We start from the raw sequence: 23095 nt of genomic DNA, 5'->3' as shown, positions 1-23095 counted from the left end.
AACAGTGTGCCCTTGTTGCCAAGAAGGCTAACTACATTCTGGGCTGTATAAGTAGGGGCATTGCCAGCAGATCGAGGGACGTGATCGTTCCCCTCTATTCGACATTGGTGAGGCCTCATCTGGAGTACTGTGTCCAGTTTTGGGCCCCACACTACAAGAGGGATGTGGAGAAATTGGAAAGAGTCCAACGGAGAGCAACAAAAATGATTAGGGGGCTGGAGCACATGAGTTATGAAGAGAGGCTGATGGAACTGAGATTGTTTAGTCTACAGAAGAGAAGAATGAGGGGGGATTTGATAGCTGCTTTCAAGTACCTGAAAGGGGGTTCCAAAGAGGATGGATCTAGACTGTTCTCAGTGGTACCAGATGATAGAACAAGGAGTAATGGTCTCAAGTTGCAGTTGGGGAGGTTTAGGTTGGATATTAGGAAAAACTTTTTCACTAGGAGGGTGGTGAAGCACTGGAATGGGTTACCTAGGGAGGTGGTGGAATCTCCTTCCTTAGAGGTTTTTAAGGTCAGGCTTGACAAAGCCCTGGCTGGGATGATTTAGTTGGGAATTGGTCCTGCTTTGAGCAGGGGGTTGGACTAGATGACCTCCTGAGGTCCCTTCCAACCCTGATATTCTATGATTCTATAATTCTATGACCTAGCCGCTCCTACACTGGGGGTGCAGTCGGCAGAGGTACAGTGCTCAGGATGAGATTGTGGGTATAAGCAGTGGAAATAAGGTTTCTCCACAGGGTGGCTGGGCTTACTCTCCGAGATAGGGTGAGAAGCTTGGCTATTCAAGAGAGCCTTGGAGTAGACCCACTACTCCTCTGGAGCGAGAGTGGGCAGTTGAGGTGGTTTGGGCACCTGATTAGGATGCCCCCTGGGAGACTTCTGTTTGAACTCTTACCAAGCACATTCCACTGGGCAGTGGCCCCCCAAGGCCAACACAGGACATGCTGAATGGATTATATCTCCTGGCTGGCCTGGGAACACCGGGGAATGACCCAGGAGGAGCTGGAACCTGTTGTGGAGGAAAAGGAGGTCTGATCCTCCCTATTCTCCATGCTGCCGCCACAACCTTCACCAGGAAAAATGGCATAAAGGAAAAAGACGAAGAAGAAAAATACTCTCTGAAAGATAATCAATCTTTATTTGTCTCCTACACACAGCTTGCGGCTGGAATTAATACACAGTGTCAATTGGATCATTTTCAGACTACAAGTCACGGTCAGGAATCATCAACATTTTCATGCAAGTCAGCAATTTAAGAAAGCATGGCAGAAAGCTGTATAGAAAGACACATTACTGGTGCTCATTGTCAAAATGGTACCTGAAAGCCACCCTGATTCAAATAACCCCTTGTTGTGCCCCTCTAATAGCCCTGGTATCTGACTGCTCAAAATCAGCCACTAGGCGATCCACCTCCTTGCTCCACCCTGAGGGAAACGTTCCATCCTTAGCCTCACAACTATTATGGAGTGCACAGCAGGCTGCTATGACCATGGGAATATTTTCCTCATTTAGATCTAACCTGCCATAAAGGGCATGCCAGCACACTTTTAATCTGCCCAACACACATTCCATGGTCATTTTGCACCTCCTCAGCCTATTGTTGAAGTGCTCCTTGCTGCTGTCCAGATTTCTAGTATAAGGTTTCATGAGCCATGAGAGTAAGGGTACGCTGGGTCTCCCAGGATCGCTATGGGCATTTCAACATCATCCATTGAAATCTTCTGGTCTGGAAAGAATGTCCTTGCTTGCAGCTTTCTGTACAAGCCAGTGTTCCTGAAGCTATGTGCATCTTGCACCTTCCCTGACCACCCCGCGTTGATGTCAGTGAAACTCCCATAGTGATCAAAAATTGCCTGCAATACCATAGAAAACTACCCCTTTCTTTTGATGTACTCTGTCGCAAGATGGTCCAGGGCCAAAACTGGGATATCTATTGCCCCGCCGCAGTTAGCGAATCCCATTGCCGAAAAGACATCCTTCTTGCATATTTCCAAGAGTCACAGTCCTTTGTAGCAGAATATGATTAATGGCCCTGGATACTTACATTAACAGAGCCCCGACCGTGGACTTCCCAACTCCAGACTTATTCATGACTGACCAGTAGCAGTCTGGAGTTGCCATTTACACACAGCGATCGCCACATGCTTCTTCACTGAGAAGTCAGCTCTCATTTTGGTGTCCTTGTGCCACAGTTCTGGGGCGAGCTCCGCACATAAGAATATAAGAACGGCCATACTGGGTCAGACCAAAGGTCCATCCAGCCCAGTATCCTGTCTACCAACAGTGGCCAATGCCAGGTGCCCCAGAGGGAGTGAACCTAACAGGTAATGATCAAGTGATCTCTCTCCTGCTATCCATCTCCACCCTCTGACAAACAGAGGCTAGGGACACTGTTCCTTACCCATCCTGGCTATTTAATGGACTTAGCCTCCATGAATGTATCTAGTTCTCTTTTAAACCCTGTTATAGTCCTAGCCTTCACAATCTCCTCAGGCAAGGAGTTCCACAAGTTGACTGTGCGCTGTGTGAAGAACAACAGAGAGTCCTGTGGCACCTTTAAGACTAACAGATGTATTGGAGCATAAGCTTTCGTGGGTGAATGCCCACTTCCTGTGGCACCTTTAAGACTAACAGATGTATTGGAGCATAAGGTTTCATGGGTGAATGCCCACTTTCACCCATGAAAGCTTATGCTTCAATACATCTGTTAGTCTTAAAGGTGCCACAGGACTCTCTGTTGCTTTTTTACAGATCCAGACTAACACGGCTACCCCTCTGATGTGTGAAGAACTTCCTTTTATTTGTTTTAAGCCTGCTGCCCATTAATTTTATTCAGTGGCCCCTAGTTCTTATATATAAAGTAAATAACTTTTCCTTATTGCACACAGATCCAGGAAGGTGACTGCACATTTGAAAGTTCTGCAGCCACTGCTCGTCATCCCAGACCTTCATAACGATGCAATCCCCCCTCTCGGTGCTTGTTTCCTGAGCCCAAAAGTGATTGTCTGCCATGTGCAGTTGCTTCATGAATGCCAAAGGTAATCATAGAATATATGGGGTTGGAAGGTGTGATGCAGTAGGGAGCAGGGCAGATTGACCTGGCAATCTCATCTAGTTTTACTGGGACTGTCTGCATTGGGGATGATTTTACTTGAGGGTTACCTGAGTTTGTAACCTGAGCCAGGAAGGGGGTGGTGCCAGGTGATACCTTGGCCCAGGAAACTGGACAAAGGGAGGGGAGGAGCTGGGGGAAGGGGGAGAGAGACAGCTAGAGGGGGTTTTGCTTTCAGTTTTGGGCTGGGTGGTGAAACGCAGGGAACCCCAAAGCTGGGGTCTAAGCTCCCTAACCCCCCCCCAAGGACTTGACTGAGGGGTCCTGGTTGTACCTACACGCTGTGCTTGGGACTGTGTTCCTGTCATCTAATAAACCTTCTGTTTTACTGGCTGGCTGAGAGTCACGGTGAATCGCAGGGAGAGGGGTGCAGGGCCCTGATTCCCCCCTCCCCTCCATGACAGAAGGGACTTCAGGAGGTCATCTAGTCCAACCCCCTGCTCAAAGCAGGACTAATCCCCAGACAGATTTTTGCCCCAGATTCCTAAACGGCCCCCTCAAGGACTGAACTCACAACCCTGGGTTTAGTAGGCCAATGCTCAAACCACTGAGCTATCCCTCCCCCTGTAAGCTAGTATTGCTTCTTTCCATGGCACATGGCAGGTCAGGCACCTCTGATTCCTGTTCAGATTGGTCATTCATGACATACTGCATGACATCCATGATGTGTTCATAACAGTGACCACAACAGTGGAGAGCACAGCAGGATCTATCCTTTCAAACAGAGATGGCAGGCGCCCAGTAAACAGGGGCCATTGGACACAGTTGGAAACTCATGGAATGATGGGACAGAAAAAAAACAACCCTGCATCATGGGACAATGAGCCTGCACCTATGATGCACTGTGATCCACTTCATCTTCCCACAAGTCCTAGCTGCAGAAGTGGGCGAGTTGCACAGTGGGATAGCTACCCACAGTGCACTGCTCTCACTGTCAATGCTAGAGCTCCCACTGTGGACAAGCTCCGTCAACAGAAGGAGCGTTGTTTGAACATGCACTAACTATGTAACTATAGCGCCTTTTAATCATCGGCGTAATGTGTGTCGACAAAACTCTGTAGTGTAGACAAGACCTTAATAACTCCACCTCCACAAGAGGTGTAGCACTTAGGCCGATGTAGTTAGTTTGACACTGCGCTGCTTACATCAACTGTTGCTGCCTTTTAGAAGCTGTCTCACAATGCTCCACACTGATATTGGTGCAAGTGCTCCTGGTGAGGACGTGCACCACTGACACAAAAAGCATAGTGTGGATATGCAAAAGTGATTTAATTACTGCAGTAGCTGTAGGTTGACATAACGCAGGTAGACTTAATTTTGTAGTTGACACTTGCTCACATGCCTGATTATTTCTAGGTTTAAAAAATGTAGGAAGAAATTACATTTCAAGCCCCCTTTATACATCACAAAGCAGAAAAGAAGAGCCACATGCCACTTCCACGAACTCATAACACACTGGGTCAACTAGGAAAAAAATGTTCTTTGCTGAACTTATCTGGACTGGATGCGGAGACTGAGAGCTGGGAGCTGTGTGACAGTGACTGTAGTGGGGCAGCTGCCCCACTCCTGGAAAACAAGGGCTAAAAGCAGCCAAGCTAGACTGATTGGTGAAATTTGATTGGCTGATAAAAGTGCTGGGGACCAGGAGCTGGAGCAGTCTCACTCTAGCCCTGGAGTGGGAAGAGCTAGCTGCCTGAGAGAAGGTACCTGAAGCAGAGCAGTGGAAGGGAAGGGCAATAGGAGCTGGGGAGCTCCAGCAAGGTAAACCCCCAGGCTGCAGGCCTTGGTGGAGGCCTACAAAGGTACTGGGGCTACAAAGGTGCAGCCCGGGAATAGGCAGAGGCAGCTGGTCCAACCACCGTGCCAATGATGAGTGGCTATTACAGACTGCAGTCTGCCCCAGTGAATGGGGGCTTGATGATGACTAGCAGTAGTCACTAAGGCAAGGTGGGTTTAGAGGGTTTGGGGTTCCTCTGGGAGTAAGGGGGTACTGCTGGGGGCAGAACCCTAGTGTAAGGGGCACCGGGGTCTGGGAGGGACACGGTGCCTGAGGCAGGTGAGACACTGGGCAGCAGAGGGCGCTCTGTAACTGGGGTTGAGTTAATTCCCAAGACAACCAGCAGGAGGCACCGTGTTGGTGAGTCTCACCTCACTACAGTGACCATCCCAACAGCCAAGCAGGCAGGACTGGGCAGTCTGGCCACAGAGTCTCTGGCTTTTGGCTTGTAGCAGTGGGAGGGAATTGGGCAGAGCAGAGTCCTGGTTATTGGAACTGATGCTGCACTGACTTTGCTGGTTCCAGTGGCTCCCATGTGTTGCTGTGATTTGAGCATGGAGGGAACATTCCATTCATTCCTCTGAATTTCTGGGGATCCCTGAGCCAGGACTCTGCTGTCAAACCAAGTGGCAAACCCCATTCTCCAGCTCTAGGATGGGACCTTGCTCCTCACACACTGCGCTCTCTGTTTGCCAGGTGACATCTTCCCCGTGTTTCTCCCTGGCTGGCTGCATTCTGGGTATTGTTCACTCTGGTTCTCATTGCTGCTGGAGCTTGTGCATGTCTTGGATATGCAGGTAATGGGAATGTGTTATTTCCATGTTTAGAGCCCAGCCCTAGAGGGCACTGGGCTGGGGCATGAGAGCATTTTATTGTTCAGATATTTACCTTTTGTTGGTTTTAGGAAATAAACCAAACTAACAAATACACTGGGGTCCCTGGCCCCACCTCTATTAGCGTATTGCTCAGTGTTTCCCCTTCCTTCCCAGTCTCACTGCAATGTCTGTTTCTCTGTCTCAAAGAAATGCTCTAAAAAGGTGGCTCTGTTCATTTGTGATAGGTCTCTTGTTCTATCTCTTGCTGACTCTGTGACACTTGGTGTTATCTATGGGCTTGGTACAATGAAAGGGATGGAACCAGGAGGTCTCTGTCTAGTGAATCCTTACCTCTTCCATGTTCTCTCACACCCTGATGATAACAGGTTGACAAATGTGTATTTTGCAGCAGAAACCCAACTGTCAGTGCTTTCCTGCATGTGGCGGCAGCAGGGAGATGGGCTTGCAATGACAAATCTGGGTCACATTCTGTCGCACTAATCCTGGGGAATTGCTCAGTGTCTCTTTCTCCTTAAAAGAAAGGACACTACAAGGCCAATCACGCTCTGTGAGATGATTCCATCCTTGTGATTGTCGAATGCACAGGACACAGGGAGGGTGATTAACCACTGGCACAAGCTCCCCAGGGCTGTGGGGAATTCTCCATCTCTTGATGGTGTCAGATCCAGACTGGGCACCTTTCTGGAAGCTGCTGTAGCTAAACACAAGTTATTGGGCTTGGTGCAGGAGGAATTGGGTGAGATTCTCTGGCCTGTGCTCTGCAGATGGTTAGAGCAAATGACCTAATGGTCCCTTCTGGCCTGAAACTCTGTGAATCTATGACATTCACTTGCTTGTGCTGTAGTAATAGACACAGCAGCACCTTTTTTAAAAAGTCCACGTCTAATTTATTCCACTGTGAACTTTTCTATATTTAATAATGATATTGGTTTGCACTGTGATAGTGCTGACCCGTTCTGCTGGGCAGTGCGCAGACACACAGGGAAATATAGATGAAAGGTGCAGAGAACATGCCAGCATGGTGACCGGGGTTCTTAGGGCAATCACAGCATGGAAGAGCCCTGAGGATTCCGCCCACCCCATTCATTTCCTTTGCTCTCTGCCATGCCCCCTTGTGACCACCACTCCTCCAGCTGGGAAAGGCTGCATGGGACTCCCCTAGCAATCAGTGCTGTTCTGTAACCAGCCACAGGGGTCGCTGTGGAGTAACTGACCCCATCCCAATGGTTCTACTAGCCTGCTGCACCAGCCCAAGGCCTGCACTACACGCAGCCCTGCCCCAGTTTAATTCAAGGCATGTTTTGAAACCTAATTAGTTACATTGGTGCAAGTGTGTGTGTAGACAAGGGCTAAGGAGTGAGAGACTCCCCAGGTCTTCTGTGTGTTGGTGCATATCACTAACCCCCAGCCCTGCTCCTGCCAAACCTGCCGGCTTTGGCTCTGGGGCTGGGAGTGTGGCACTGGGATGTCTATGACCATCTGGGTCTAACGCTTTTCTCTTCCCCATTTCAGAGAGTGAGAAGAAGACCTGGGAAGCAGGTACTTGGCTAAACCCTAGTAAATGTGTGTTTGTGCTTTCATAGTATAATAAGATAGAAATATCACCACATACATAGGTGCCGACTTCCCCTCTAGCCGGGGTGTACTTGACCCCCCCTCCACCCCAGACCCCTCACTCCACTCCTTCCTCAAAGTGCCCGCCCCACCTCTTCCCACCCCTGCTCTGCCCCCACCCCACTCCCATTCCTACCTTTCCCCCATTTCCCTGCCCCTACTCCACCCTGCCATGCTCCTTCTCCCAAGTCCCCATCCCAACCCCGCGTCTTCCCTGCCTCCTCCCCCAGTGCACCCTGTCCCCACTCCTCCCCATCCCTCCTGGAGCTTCCTGAACTCCACAAATCAGCTATTCAAAGTGCTCTAGAAGGAGTTGGTAAGCGGGGCCACCAGTGGGTGAGAGGTGCGGGGGGGGGGGGAGGGAGGCAGAAGCGGGAGCTTGGCTGCTGGAGGGTACTCAGCACCTATGACCACATACAATGTAGACACTTCAGTCTCCTTCATGATCATCTCCCCTTACCTGGAAATAAACAAACACTGCAGATTTTGGAAAAAGAACAGGAGATCTTGTGGCACCTTAGAGACTAACAAATTTATTTCAGCATAAGCTTTCGTGGGCTACAGCCCACTTCATCGGATGCATAGAATGGAACATACAGCAAGAAGATATTTATACATACAGAGAACATGAAAAGGTGGAAGTAGCCATACCAACTGTAAGAGGGCAATCAATTGAGATGAGCTATCAGTAGCAGCAGAAGAAAAAACTTTAAAGTGATAATCGAGATGACCCATAGAAGGTGTGAGGAGAACATAACATGGGGGGGGGGGAAATTCAATTAGTGTAATGACCCAACCATTCCCAGTCTCTGTTTAGGCCTAAGTTAATTGTGTCTAATTTGCATATTAATTCGAGTTCAGCAGTCTCTCTTTGGAGTCTGTTTTTGAAGTTTTTTTGTTGCAAAACTGACACCTTCAAGTCTGTCACTGAGTGATTAGAGAGGTTGAAGTGTTCTCCCACCAGTCCTCGCTTACAGACAGCCTCCCAACCTTAAGCAAATACTCACCAGCAACCGCACACCATACAACAAAAACACTAACCCAGGAACCTATCCTAGCAACAAAGCCCGATGCCAGCTCTATCCACATATCTATTCAAGTGACACCATCATAGGACCTAACCACATCAGCCATACCATCAGGGGCTCGTTCACCTGCACATCTACCAACGTGATATATGCCATCATGTGCCAGCAATGCCCCTCTGCCATGTACATTGGCCAAACTGGACAGTCTCTACGCAAAAGAATAAATGGACACAAATCTGACATCAGGAATCATAACATTCAAAAACCAGTAACGGCTGCTACTTTGAAACCTGCAGATTTTGGAGCTCACATTCTTAACAACAGAGAGTGAATTTAATGCGTCTGGAATGGCAGGACTCAGGCTGTGGCTACACTGCCCAAAGGTTCAGATTACAGGGGTGTGAATAGCAACGCTCACCAAAGAGCTGCACTGTAACAACCCCATGTGGATGCTCTGGGTGTGAACTAAAAGGTTCCTAGTTCACATTAACAGAGTCATATTTGAAGAAGACTATGTTAGTGCGAACTAAGTACCGTTTAGTGTGCACCACCAGCATCCACATGGGGCTGTTATAGCGCAGCCCTTTGGTGTGTGCTGCAAATTACAGTCACGTAGGCCAAACTATGGGCTGTGTAGACAAGCCCTTAGTGAGGCTCTGGGCAAACTTCCTCCATGAAGGTCTGTGGCTACATCTCAATTCTGATTTGCAAAATCCCTGCTATCCCAATGCTGGGTTCTCTGCATGCACACAGCTCTGCCAGTGCCCTTCAGGGCCCAGCTGCAGTCCCCTGCTATTCCAGCCCTGAGCTCCCGACTGAACTGCCGATGTCTCTGAATCCCCACCCACAATCTCTATGCTATCCCAGCCCTGGGTTCCTCAGTCCTGTCCTCTGCCCTCTTCCCTACTAGTCTAGGCCTGGGCCACGAATAAACAGAGACTCCAACCCCTACTACGCCCTGTACGAGCTGTGTGAGGTGCACTCTGATAGGCCCCACCAACCACATTGTTCCATTAGGAACCAAGACAGGACGTGACTCCAAATCTCTAGGGATAGGCAGTAAATCCAGTGGCACACAGCCTCATGGAGCTCTTCCCCAGCTAAGCTCCTGCCAACCACTAACCCTAGAGTTACACACTTGTGCAAATCAGCACCACAAAGGGATTACACGGCACAGAAATAGGAGGTGTGAGGCCGGGTACAGGCTGCTGCAGTGCAGGCCTCTCTCTACATGATACATGTTCTGGTGTGACGCTCCCTCCCCTCATTCCCGGCAGTGCCATCATTGGGGGTGCTGCCCCCCGGGGCCATTTGTGGTCTCTGTCTAGGGGCTGATCTGCGACCTCATCCGTTGTTCATTAACAACAGTTTTGTCTGACGTGTCCTGTCAGTTCTGACACTCTTGGCTCATTGGGTACATCTACACTGCAGCTGGGAGCGAGCTTCCCAGTGTGGGTAGCCAGACACTCGCTAGCTCTGCTTGAGCTAATGCGCTAACAATAGCAGTGTGGCTGGGGTACGAGGGGAGCAGCTCAGGGTAGCCATCCGAGTACGTACCCGGGGGGTCTGAGCGGGTTTGCATTTGAGCAGCTAGCCCAAGCGGCTGCACATGCTCCTCCTGCCTATCCTGCTGCTTTTAGCACACTGGCTCGAGCAGAGCTAGCACTCGTCTGCCTGCCCAGACCGGGAACTCAGTCCCAGCTGCAGTGTAGATGTACCCAAAGACAACCCCAAGTCACTGTTCTTGGAACGACCCACGCTGAACCCATGATGGTCTCCTTTTCTTCTCTCCCCAGACTGCCAGGACCTGCATGAGAAGCTTGGTAAGTTCATCCACCTTCCCATTAGAGTCCCAGGCAGAGGCTCCCAGCCACACACGGTGCTGAGCAGATCAAGAAGCACCAACACCGCAGGGCAGGGCTGAGTGAACAGTTCGGGCCGAAATTGGAGTCACATTAGAGCCTCCCCAGTCCCACCACAGCACTGTGAGCTCTCTGCAGCAGACACAGGGTTACCTGCTCTCATGTCTGGAGAGACAGACAAGTGTCACCTTGCCTTTGACAAGCTAATGCCAAGCATGTGTTCTGATACAGTAGGAGAGGCTCAGCCGCTTTGTATAGATGACTGCAGTAGTGCAGGTTGTTCTGGGCCATTTCTGAGAATGTGGAGATGAGCAAGAGACCAGACTCAGGCTCACATTTTTATGCTTTGTCTCCAAGGCCAGATCCCAGCTCTGAGCTCCAATCATCACCAGGTCCAGCTGTCCCCTAGTTCAGGGGTTCTCAAACTTCATTGTGCCACGACCCCCTTCTGACAATAAAAATTAGTACATGACCCCATGGATTGAAGCCTGAGTCCTCCCGAGCTGGCTAGATCGTCGGGCTCAACGGGTAGTGATCAACAGCTCCATGTCTAATTGGCAGCCGGTTTCAAGTGGAGTGCCCCAAGGGTCGGTCCTGGGGCCAGTTTTGTTTAATATCTTTATTAATGATCTGGAGGATGGTGTGGACTGCCCTCTCAGCAAGTTTGCAGATGACACTAAACTAGGAGGCGTGGTAGATACGCTGGAGGGTAGGGATCAGATACAGAAGGACCTAGACAAATTAGAGGATTGGGCCAAAAAAAACATGATGAGGTTCAAAAAGGATAAGTGCAAAGTCCTGCACTTAGGACGGAAGAATCCCATGCACTGTTACAGACTAGGGACCGAATGGCTAGGTAGCAGTTCTGCAGAAAAGGACCTAGAGGGTCACAGTGTACGAGAAGCTGGATATGAGTCAACAGTGTGCTCTTGTTGCCAAGAAGGCTAACGGCATTTTGGGCTGTATAAGTAGGGGCATTGCCAGCAGATCGAGGAATGTGATTGTTCCCCTTTATTCGACATTGGTGAGGCCTCATCTGGAGTACTGTGTCCAGTTTTGGGCCCCACACTACAAGAAGGATGTGGAAATATTGGAAAGAGTCCAGAGGAGGGCAACAAAAATGATTAGGGGTCTGGAGCACATGACTTATGAGGAGAGGCTGAGGGAACTGGGATTGTTTAGTCTCCAGAAGAGAAGGATGAGGGGGGGATTTGATAGCTGCTTTCAACTACCTGAAGGGGGGTTCCAAAGAGGATGGAGCTCGACTGTTCTCAGTGGTGGCAGATGATAGAACAAGGAGCAATGGTCTCAAGTTGCAGTTGGGGAGGTCTAGGTTGGATATTAGGAAACACTATTTCACTAGCGGGGTGGTGATGCACTGGAATGCGTTACCTAGGGAGGTGGTGGAATCTCCTTCCTTGGAGGTTTTTAAGGCCCGGCTTGACAAAGCCGCGGCTGGGATGATTTAGTTGGGAATTGGTCGTGCTTGGAGCAGGGGGTTGGACTAGATGACCTTCTGAGGTCCCCTTCCAACCCTGATATTCTATGATTCTATGATTCTACTTGGCTAAACCCCTACTAAACGTGTGTTTGTGCTTTCACACTATGACAAGATAGAAAAATCACCACAACCTATCCTGAAAGATGATCCCTCACTCTCACAGATCTTGGGAGACAGACCAGTGCTCGCTTACAGACAGCCTCCCAACCTTAAGCAAATACTTACCAGCAACTGCACACCATACAACAAAAACACTAACCCAGGAACCTATCCTTGCAACGAAGCCCGATGCTAGCTCTGTCCATATATCTATTCAAGTGACACCATCATAGGACCTAACCACATCAGCCACACCATCAGGGGCTCGTTCACCTGCACATCTACCAACGTGATATATGCCATCATGTGCCAGCAATGCCCCTCTGCCATGTACATTGGCCAAACTGGACAGTCTCTACGCAAAAGAATAAATGGACACAAATCTGACATCAGGAATCATAACATTCAAAAACCAGTGGGAGAGCACTTCAACCCCTCTAATCACTCCGGGACAGACTTGAAGGTGTCAGTTTTGCAACAAAAAAACTTCAAAAACAGACTCCAAAGAGAGACTGCTGAACTCGAATTAATATGCAAATTAGACACAATTAACTTAGGTCTAAACAGAGACAGGGAATGGTTGAGTCATTACACTAATTGAATTCCCCCCCCCCCATGTTAAGTTCTCCTCACACCTTCTATGGGTCATCTCGATTATCACTTCAAAGTTTTTTCTTCTGCTGCTACTGATAGCTCATCTCAGTTGATTGGCCTCTTACAATTGGTATGCGTACTTCCACCTTTTCATGTTCTCTGTATGTATAAATATCTTCTGTCAGTGTGTTCCACTCTATGCATCTGAAGAAGTGAGCTGTAGCCCACGAAAGTTTATGCTGAAATAAATTTGTTAGTCTCTAAGGTCCCACAAGTACTCCTGTTCTTTTTGCACACACACTGTATGGATCTCAGTCACCTTAATGATCATTCCCCCTGCCCTGGGAAGAAACAAATACTGCAGAGTTTGCAGCTCAGATTTCAGTATTATCCTTTACAACGTGACAGGTTTCAGGGGGGTAGCCATATTAGTCTGTATCAGCAAAAACAACAAGGAGTCTTGTGGCACCTTAGAGACTAACAAATGTATTTGGACATAAGCTTTCGTGGGCTAAAACCCACTTCATCAGATGCATGGAATGAAAAAAACAGTAAGCAGAATATATAGTATAGCACATGAAAAGATGGGAGTTGCCTTACCACGTGGGGTCTGTGCTAATGAGTCAATTCAGTTAAGGTGGAAGTGGCCTATTCTCAACAGTTGACAAGAAAGGGTGAATACCAAGGGATGGAAAATTACTTTTGTAGTGCTAACAAGGCCAATGCAATTAAGGTGGCCCATTTCCAACAGTTGACAAGAAGGTGTGAGTACCATCAGAGGGAAAATTACTCTGTAGTGACCTATCCACTCCCAGTCTTTATTCAGGCCTAATTTAATGGTGTGCAGTTTGCAAATTAATTCCAGTTTTGCAGTTTCTTGTTGGAGTCTGTTTTTGAAGGTTTTGTTGTTGTTGTTGAAGAATGGCCACTTTTAAGTCTGTTATTGAGTGTCCAGGGTGATTGAAGTACTCTCCTATTGATTTTTGAATGACTCGGGAACAGGTAGACACGGGGCTGTGTCTGGAGGAGCCACACAGACTGAATTTGGCTGGCTTTCTGCCCTTCTCACTGCAGTGGAATTTGGACACACCAAGGACACAGAGCAGGGAAGCCCCTTCCACCCCTCCCCATGTCACACAGCACAGGCCCAATGTCTCTGCTCTGCTGAGTGGGTCATGGAATCTTTATGGCAGGGAGAAGCTGGATGAGCTGCGCTCTCCCCTTCCCCCGTATCTCCCAGGTGGAATCCCAGGATGGTGGGGTCTCTGATTGACCTGTGGCTAATGGGGTTGTTTTGGTCTTTCTCCCCAGTTCCCATCACCCTGGATCCAAGTTGCAAACACCCAGAACTCACTGTGTCTGCAGATGGCAGAACAGTACAACACAACCCCCCATCCCCAGGGCCAGCTGCCCCCTCTGGGGCTCTGATCACTGTGGGGAGGGAGGAGTTTGTGTCCAGGAGGGATCATGGTGGGGAGGATGGGGTTTTTAGGTGGTAATTGGAGTTGGGGGACAGCCCAGACTGGGAGCTGGGGGTGCTGAGTGAGACAGGAGAGGCTGGAGAGATCCCCTGAGGGGGGTGCTGGGCTCTGGGGAGATCTGAGGGGCAGTATCACCCCAGGGAGGCCGACACTAATCCAGACCTGGGGTGTGATGCTGACAGTGGTTGGGGTGTATCTGGATCTAGAATGGGGGCATCTCTCATTTTATAGTGTCAGTGCAATGGCCCTTTTCCTGGAGATTCCTGTGGAAGGTTCTGAGAGATTGTTTCCATTCCTCAGCCCTGGTCACACTGTGGGAAGGGACCAGGGAAAACCCCTCAGCATCTGCCCCCCCACCCAGCGACTGGGATTTTCCCCAGAAATTAGGGATTATTGCGGCTGCTAGATGGGGAGATCTGTGATGGGGTTTACTCCCCACACCGACCCTGCAAGAGCTGAACTGGGCCAAGCGGCCCAATCAGCGAATTAAGTTGTGAAGGGGGGAAATTTAGGTTCTGTGGTGGGAGCTAATTAGGAGGAAATTCACCCGTGGGGGGACAGGTGGGGCTTCTATAAAGCCAGGAAGCTGACAACAGTGTGGTAGGAAGGAGTCCAGGGGCGATAGCAGTAAAGTTACTGTAGACACAGACCTTAACTGCTCGCTGTAGGGCTCTGGATGGGAACCCAGAGTAGAGGGCAGGCCTGGGTTCCCCTACCTATCACTGCAGAGTGGCAGCATGGGGCAGTGAACGGAATGACTGAGTCACTGCGGGAGTTACTACTCAGGGCACCAGGTGTGAGGACTGCCTGATGCTGCTGGTGGAAAGCGACTTTGAGAGACTCCCCCAGAAATGGAAATCACAGAGTGACCTGGCTGGAGGGCTGAGTCACAAAATGACTGTATCGCGACTCCGTGAGCGGAAGGAGAGCAGCAATGGTAGAAAGCGGGTGCTGAATGAGATGGAGCTAATCCCCAGAATTGCCAGAAGGGGGCACCACCCTGCGGTGAGTAAAACACACTGTGACAAGCCCCCAGCACAGCCCCCTTCCCCCAGTTATGGCGAAGGGGCAGGAAACAACACAGGGCCATATGCTACATGAGAAACATGGACATCGTCCTGCTCCCACAGATGGGGATGTGAAAGGAAACAGCACTGGGCCATCTGAGATCAAAAATATCCCAAACCACTTCCCCATCCTGAAGAGAAGAGGGATAAAACAGAGCAGGAGCCCTGGCAAACAGAAGGGAAAAAAAGAAATGCTAAATCCCCAAGGTCTGGAGAGAAAAATGCTCAGAATTTGACTCCCAAGTGGTCTCTGAAGCTGACTCTCTCATTCCATGGATACCAGGGCCAGGAAATACAACAGGGAAATCAGACACAAACACTGACACCTGGGAAAGAACCTCACCCCACAGGGAACACGGGGAAATGGCGACATGTCAGCTGTTTCCTCCCCCTGAATTCAAAGGAAAACCACAGCGATTTGTGATAAGGCTTTGACCCAACCTCCAATTAAATCAGAATGTGTGAATAGGATGGAACTGTTTTAACTTGACTGACAAATATAGGAAATTCAGGGGATGCAAAGTGGAAGGATCTCGCAATAGCACTGACTCACTCCCATTGCAGATACATACACACACACGCTGCTCCTGCCAGCCTCAGGCTGTGCAAGTGGGTAACAGTATCAAGCCCTCTGTGTATCAGACTAGGTTGTGATAGCCTCACACTGAGGCCTGGTCTACACTACGAGTTAAGGTCGACTTTAGCCGCGTTAATTCGAATTTAGCCTGGACACGTTCACACGACGAAGCCCTTTCTTTCGACTTAAAGGGCCCTTTAAACCGGTTTCTTTACTCCACCTCCGACGAGGGGATTAGCGATAAAATCGGCCTTAGGGGGTCGGAATTGGGTTAGTGTGGACGGAATTCGACGTTATTGGCCTCCGGGAGCTATCCCACAGTGCTTCATTGTGACCGCTCTGGACAGCACTCTCAACTCAGATGCACTGGCCAGGTAGACAGGAAAAGCCCCGCGAACGTTTGAATTTCATTTCCTGTTTGCTCAGCGTGGAGAGCACAGGTGACCACACAGCTCATCAGCACAGGTAACCGTGATGGAGTCCCAGGATCGCAAAAGAGCTCCAGCATGGACAGAACGGGAGGTACGGGATCTGCTCGCCATATGGGGAGATGAATCAGTGCTGGCCGAACTCTGAAGCAGTAAACGAAATGGCAAAATATTAGAAAAGGTCTCCAAGGCCATGAAGGACAGAGGCCATAACAGGGACGCACAGCAGTGCCGCGTGAAAATTAAGGAGCTAAGGCAAGCCTACCACAAAGCCAGAGAAGCAAACGGAGGCTGAGCCGCAAACATGCCGCTTCTACGCGGAGCTGCATGCCATTCTAGGGGGTGCAGCCACCACTACCCCAACCGTGTGCTATGAATCCCTCACTGGAGAAACACACAGGGAAGCGGGTTCGGGGTACGAGGAAGATGAGGATGAAGATAATGTAAATAGCTCACAGCAGCAAGGAAGCGGAGAAACCGGTTTCCCCAACAGCCAGGATATGTTTATCACCCTGGACCTGGAACCAGTAACCCCCGAACTCACCCAAGACCCTGTGGGCACACAGGGGACCTCTGGTGAGTGTACCTTTGTAAATATTACACATGGTTTAAAAGCAAGTGTGTTTAATGATTAATGATTAATTTGCCCTGGCAATCGTGGCCAGTACAGCTACTGGAAAAGTCTGTTAACGTGTATGGGGATGGAGCGGAAATCCTCCAGGGACATCTCCAGAAAGCTCTCCTTCATGTACTCCCAAAGCCTTTGCAAAAGGTTTCTGGGGAGGGCTGCCTTATCCCGTCCGCCATGGTAGGACACTTTACCACGCCAGGCCAGTAGCACGTAGTCTGGAATCATTGCATAACAAAGGGTATGTCTACACTACGAGGGTATTTCGATTTCACTTAAATCGAATATGTGGAATCGATATTGCAAAGTCGAACTTGTGTGTCCACACTAAGGACAGTAATTCGACTTTGTGAGTCCACACTAACGGGGAAAGCGTCGACATTGGAAGCGGTGCACTGTGGGCAGCTATCCCACAGTTCCCGCAGTTCCCGCTGCCCATTGGAATTCTGGGTCGAGCCGCCAATGCCTTCTGGGTAAAAAAAAAGGGTCGAGGGTGCTTTTGGGTAATTGTCGTCATCCGTCTGTCACTACCGCCCTCCCTCCCTCCCTGAAAGCGCCGGCGGGAAATCAGTTCGCGCACTTTTCGGGTCAGTGACAGCGCGGACGCCACAGCACTGCGAGCATGGATCCCGTTGCGACCATCGCTGCAGTTGTGGCACTTGTCAACGCCTCGCAGGTTATCATCCACCTTTCCCAGAGGCAGATGCAGATGAACCAGGCGAGGAGGCTACAGCACCGCGGTGAGGGCCTGAACTCTGAGAGGGGCACAGACCTCTCACAAAGCACGGGACCCAGCTCCGAGGACATTACGGTGACAATGGGTCATCTGGATGTTGTGGAACGGCGATTCTGGGCACGGGAAACAAGCACTGACTGGTGGGACCGCATAGTGCTGCAGGTCTGGGACGAATCCCAGTGGCTGCGAAACTTTCGCATGCGGAAGGGGACTTTCATGAAACTTTGTGAGTTGCTGTCCCCTGCCCTGAAGCGCAATGACACCCGGATGCGAGCAGCCCTGACTGTCCAGAAGCGAGTGGCCATAGCCCTCTGGAAGCTTGCAACGCCGGACAGCTACCGGTCTGTCGCGAACCAGTTTGGCGTGGGCAAATCTACCGTGGGGGTTGTTGTGATGCAAGTAGCCAACGCAATCGTCAAGGTACTGCTCTCAAAGGTAGTGACCCTGGGAAATGTGGAGGTCATCATAGATGGCTTCGCCACGATGGGATTCCCAAACTGCGGTGGGGCTATAGATGGAACTCACATCCCTATCCTGGGACCAGACCACCAGGCCAGCCAGTACATCAACTGAAAGGGCTACTTTTCAATGGTGCTGCAAGCACTGGTGGACCACAGGGGACGTTTTACCAACATCAACGTTGGATGGCCGGGCAAGGTTCATGACGCTCGCGTCTTCAGGAACTCTGGTCTGTTTAGACGGCTGCAGGAAGGTATTTACTTCCCGGACCACAAAATAACTCTTGGGGATGTGGAGATGCCTACAGTGATCCTTGGGGACCCAGCCTACCCACTAATGCCCTGGCTCATGAAGCCCTACACTGGTGCCCTGGACTCTGAAAAAGAACTCTTCAACTACCGGCTGAGCAAGTGCAGAATGGTGGTGGAGTGTGCTTTTGGACGTCTCAAGGGGAGATGGAGAAGCTTACTCACTCGCTGTGATCTCAGCGAAACCAATATCCCCATTGTTATAGCTGCTTGCTGTGTGCTCCACAATCTGTGTGAGAGCAAGGGGGAGACCTTTATGGCGGGGTGGGAGGTTGAGGCAAATAGCCTGGCATCTGATTACGCCCAGCCGGGCGATTAGAAGAGCCCAGCAGGATGCCCTGTGCATCCGGGAGGCTTTGAAAGCTAGGTTCCAGAGTGAGCAGGGTAACCAGTGACTTTTAAGTTTCTGTACAGAGAAGCTGAACCTGCCCCCGTTTCTTTACCCAGTTAAGGATGACTATCCTCTCCAGTTACAGACCCCCTCCAGCCCCTTCCAAAAAAATAAAATCAGTTTTACTTTTGTTATTGAACACCGTTGTCTTTAGTACTGTTTTCGCGGGAATCTTTGAAACCGGGGACGCAGGCTGTGGTGGGGAGTGGGTGTAGTGTACTGATGCAAATGATCCTTCTAAACTCCAGGAATGACAGGATTCACAGTAGCGGACTGGTTGTATCAACGGAGCCTGCCAGCCCTCCTGAGTGGGACTGCGTGTATGTGGGGGCTATGTGACTTTATGGCAGGGGGAGGAGGGTTACAGATCCCCTGCTGCGTGGCTCTGTGATCCAGGACAAGGACCGCTGCATACGATCTGTAACTGCCCTCCCCCGCCACAAAGTCACAGAGCAACTAACCCCCCCGCCCCCCACAGAACATGAAAACCACCTCCCAGACTGACCAGGGTAACTAGTCACTGCACTGTGTATGTGCCCTGCTGCTGGACCTGCCCCCGCCTCTGTAGCCTGCTAAAGGTGACTGTCCTGTCCAATTACCAAGCCCCTTCCCCCCCTGCAGACAGACTCTCCCTCAAAACAGCATGACTGAAACAGTAATGAACAGAAACGTATTTTTTATTAACAACCACACATGAAACTGGGGGGTGAAATTTGGACGGGGGCTTGGGTGAGGCTGCCAGGAAAGGACTTTTCAAATTTTGGGGAATGACAGCCTTCTGGTGCTTGAGCAGTCTGCAGGGGTGGAGTGAGAGTTTTCACGGACTCTTCCGCCCCTCCTTCTTTGGACTTTGGGAGAGGGGGGTATGGGACTTGGTGGCGGGGGACTGCAGCGGGGCTCTGTCCTCCTGCCTCCGTTCCTGCAGAACATCAACAAGGCGCCGGAGTGTGTCCGTTTGCTCCCTCAGAAGTCCAAGCAGCATTTGAGTCACCTGCTGGTCTTCCTGCCGCCACATCTCCTCATGTTCCATGTGTATCCGGTGCATTTGGGACAAATTCTCCCTCCACTGGTTCTGCTGTGCTGCCTGGGCTCGGGAGCAGCCCATTAGTTCTGAGAACATGTCCTCTCGCGTCTTCTTCTTCCTCCGCCTAATGTGCGCTAGCCTCTGGGAGTGTGTTGCCAGGCTGGGTTGGGAGACAGTTGCAGATGTGGCTGTGGGAATGAGGAAAAGGCAGTGAATTCCTCCGAAAGATAAATGTAGTTGTGAATCAAGAACTTAGTCTTTCTCTGTGAACAAGACCATGAACCACACCTATCACATGCGCACTGAGGACAAGGTCGAATTTTCGGACCTCGCCTTCAGTGCCTGGGCTTTTGCACTGCCGATCTGGGAACCGGGGCAGGACACGGTACTCTCTGTAGCAGGCAAACATGGTAAGCTGTAGACTTGTGGCAGATTAAAACTTTAGGAGTACCACTGACCACCTTTCACATTGAAAGCACTGCCAGTCTGTGCTGCCAGCAATCGGCCAAGCAGTAACTCTGGCCCTGTCCCACCCCCTCGCGGATGTGCCAGGGAAAGATCCCTGGATGCTGGCCCTCTCCCGCCCCCACCGCGTGGCTGTAAACCAGCGGTCACAGTTCTGTAAAGGAACTTGTTGCAAGCAGTCCCAATACTAACAGTCCCCTACCTAATTCAAAGCAGGTTGTCATGAGCGACATTACCCTCATGAGGATCCCGGACACCGAGATCCAAAGGATGCTTCGAGAAAGCCTGCAGAGACTGGGTCCCTATGCCGCCATGATATGCAAGGCACTGATCCCAGAGTACCTGCTTGTCTCCTGGCGCGGGAACGTCTCGTACTTCAGAGGACCAAGTAAAGCCGCTCTCCCCAGGAACCTGATGAACAGGCTATCCCATTACTTGCAGGAGAGCTTTGTGGAGATGTCCGTGGAGGACTACTGCTCTATCCCCGGACATATAGACAGGATTTTCATCTAGCTGCAGTAGCAGGGACTAAAGAGTGGAGCAGCTTGGGCAGCACAATCATGCACAACCGGACACTGTTTGATTTTTTTATAAATAGTTGTTACAGATTACTTAAGCGCCCAGGGGGAAGAAATCATGAGTCACAGATTGTTATTACTCTTACTATTCAAGTTTTGTAAAAAATAAAGGTTTATATGTTTAAAGCACTTACCGCTTGATCCTTCCCCTGAATCTGTGTCCGGGTTACATGCTGGGGAGGGTTGGTAGGGGATCTCTGTAAGGGTGATGAAGAGCTCCTGGCTGTCGGGGAAATCAGCTTGGTAAGCGCTGTCGACTGCCTCGTCCTCCTCATCTCCTTCCTCATCTTCCCCGTCCACTAACATGTCCGAGGAACCGGCCCTGGACAATATCCCATCCTCAGAGTCCACGGTCAGTGGTGGGGTAGTGGTGGCGGCCGCACCAAGGATGGAATGCAGTGCCTCGTAGAAATGGGATGTGTGGGTATCATAACTATAAAGGGAAGGGTGACAGCTCTCCTGTGTACAGTGCTATGGAATCCCTCCTAGCCAGAGACTCCAAATCCTTTTACCTGTAAAGGGTTAAAAAGCTCGGGTAACCTGGCTGACACCTGACCCCAAGGACCAATAAGGGGACAAGATACTTTCAAATCTTGGGGGGGGAAAAGGCTTTTGTGTGTGTCCTTTGTTTAAGGGGTTGTTCGCTCTTGGGACTGAGAGGGACCAGACATCAATCCAGGTTCTCCCCATCTTTCTAAACAAGTCTCTCTTATTTCAAAATTGTAAGTAAAAGCCAGGCAAGGCGTCTTAGATTTACTTTGTTTTCTCAACTTGTAAATGTACCTTTTACCAGAGTGTTTATTTTTGTTTGCTGTACTTTGAACCTAAGACAGAAGAGGGGGGTCCTCTGAGCTCTTTAAGTTTGATTACCCTGTAAAGTTATTTTCCATACTGATTTTACAGAGATGATTTTTACCTTTTTCTTTAATTAAAAGCCTTCTTTTTAAGAACCTGATTGATTTCTCCTTGTTTTAAGATCCAAAAGGGGTTTGGATCTATATTCACCAGGAGTTGGTGAAAGGAAGGAGGGGGGAAGGGTCAATTTCTCCTTAATTAACATCCAAGGACTTTCGATCTGTATTCACCAGGGAATTGGTGAAGGTCTCTCAAGGCTACCCAGGAAAGGGAATTAGCTTTGGGATGGTGGCAGCGGACCAGAACTAAGCTGGTAGTTAAGCTTAGAAGTCTTCATGCAGGCCCCTACATTTGTACCCTAAAGTTCAAAGTAGGGATACAGCCTTGACAGTGGGGCTGGGATCTGGAGCGTCCGTTTGCCTGTTTGGTCTTCTGATAGCCTTGTCTCAGCTCCTTGATTTTCACGCGGCACTGCGTTGCATCCCGGCTGTATCCTCTCTCTGCCATGGCTTTAGAGATCTTCCCATAGATCTTTGCGTTCCGTCTTTTGGAGCACAGCTCGGAAAGCACGGACTCATCGCCCCACACAGCGATGAGATCCAAGACTTCCCGATCAGTCCATGCTGGGGCCCTCTTTCTATTCTGGGATTGCACGGCCATCTCGGCTGGAGAGCTCTGCATCGTTGCCACTGCTGCTGAGCTCGCCACGCTGTCCAAACAGGAAATGAGATTCAAACTGCCCAGACAGGAAAAGGAATTCAAATTTTCCCGGGCCTTTTCCTGTGTGGCTGGTCAGAGCATCCGAGCTCGGACTGCTGTCCAGAGCGTCAACAGAGTGGTGCACTGTGGGATAGCTCCCGGAGCTATTAGCATCGATTTCCATCCATACCAAGCCTAATTCGATATGGCCATGTCGAATTTAGCGCTACTCCCCTCGTTGGGGAGGAGTACAGAAGTCGAATTTAAGAGCCCTCTATGTCGAACTAAATAGCCTCGTGGTGTGGATGGGTGCAGGGTTAATTCGATGTAACGGCGCTAAATTCGACATAAACGCCTAGTGTAGACCAGGCCAAAGCATGGCAGCGTATGGTCCCGGTGTTTGCTGGCATGCAGACAACATCCATTCCTTATCGCTCTTTGTTATCCTCAGGAGAGTGATATCATTCACGGTCACCTGGTTGAAATGGGGCAATTTTATTAAGGGGACATTCAGAGGTGCCCCTTCCTGCTCTGCTGAACAGAAATATTCCCCGCTGTTAGCCACGCGGTGGGGGGGAGGGGTGAAGTGATCATCCCAGAGAATTGGGTGTGTGGGGGAGGGGAATTAGTTGGGTTTGTGCTGCACGTTAACCCTGAAACCGCAGCCCCTCCTTTTACATTGCAAACCCATTTTAAATGGCCAACCCAATGGGTGCTTGGTATGGTTAATGAGAGCAGTACTGTTTTAAACCATCCCACATGTTAACAAGGTTAAAAAAGCCAAAAGACTGTGTCTTACCATGGCTGCCTGCAAGCTGAAATCTGTGGCCTGGCACTGCGTGAGTGATCTCTCACACCAAACCGGCAGGACCTCAATATAAGAGGAAAAATGTGACCTTGTAACGAAAGCACATGTGCTGTGTGATGTGAACAGCAAAATTTAACGTGAAAGAGTGTACCCATTGTTCTCTA

General features: G+C 50.1%; 1 pseudogene; it reads left to right on the top strand.

Moving 5' to 3' along the window:
• The first annotated feature begins 3029 nt into the window (after positions 1-3029).
• On the top strand, positions 3030-14330 carry LOC135893046 (E3 ubiquitin-protein ligase TRIM11-like; annotated as a pseudogene).
• Positions 14331-23095: the final 8765 nt, after the last annotated feature.

The sequence above is a fragment of the Emys orbicularis genome, chromosome 21, assembly GCF_028017835.1.
Source record: "Emys orbicularis isolate rEmyOrb1 chromosome 21, rEmyOrb1.hap1, whole genome shotgun sequence".
Taxonomy (NCBI): Eukaryota; Metazoa; Chordata; order Testudines; family Emydidae; genus Emys; species Emys orbicularis.
Note: the sequence above shows the minus strand (reverse complement) of the source record. Positions and strands in the feature narration are given on the sequence as shown.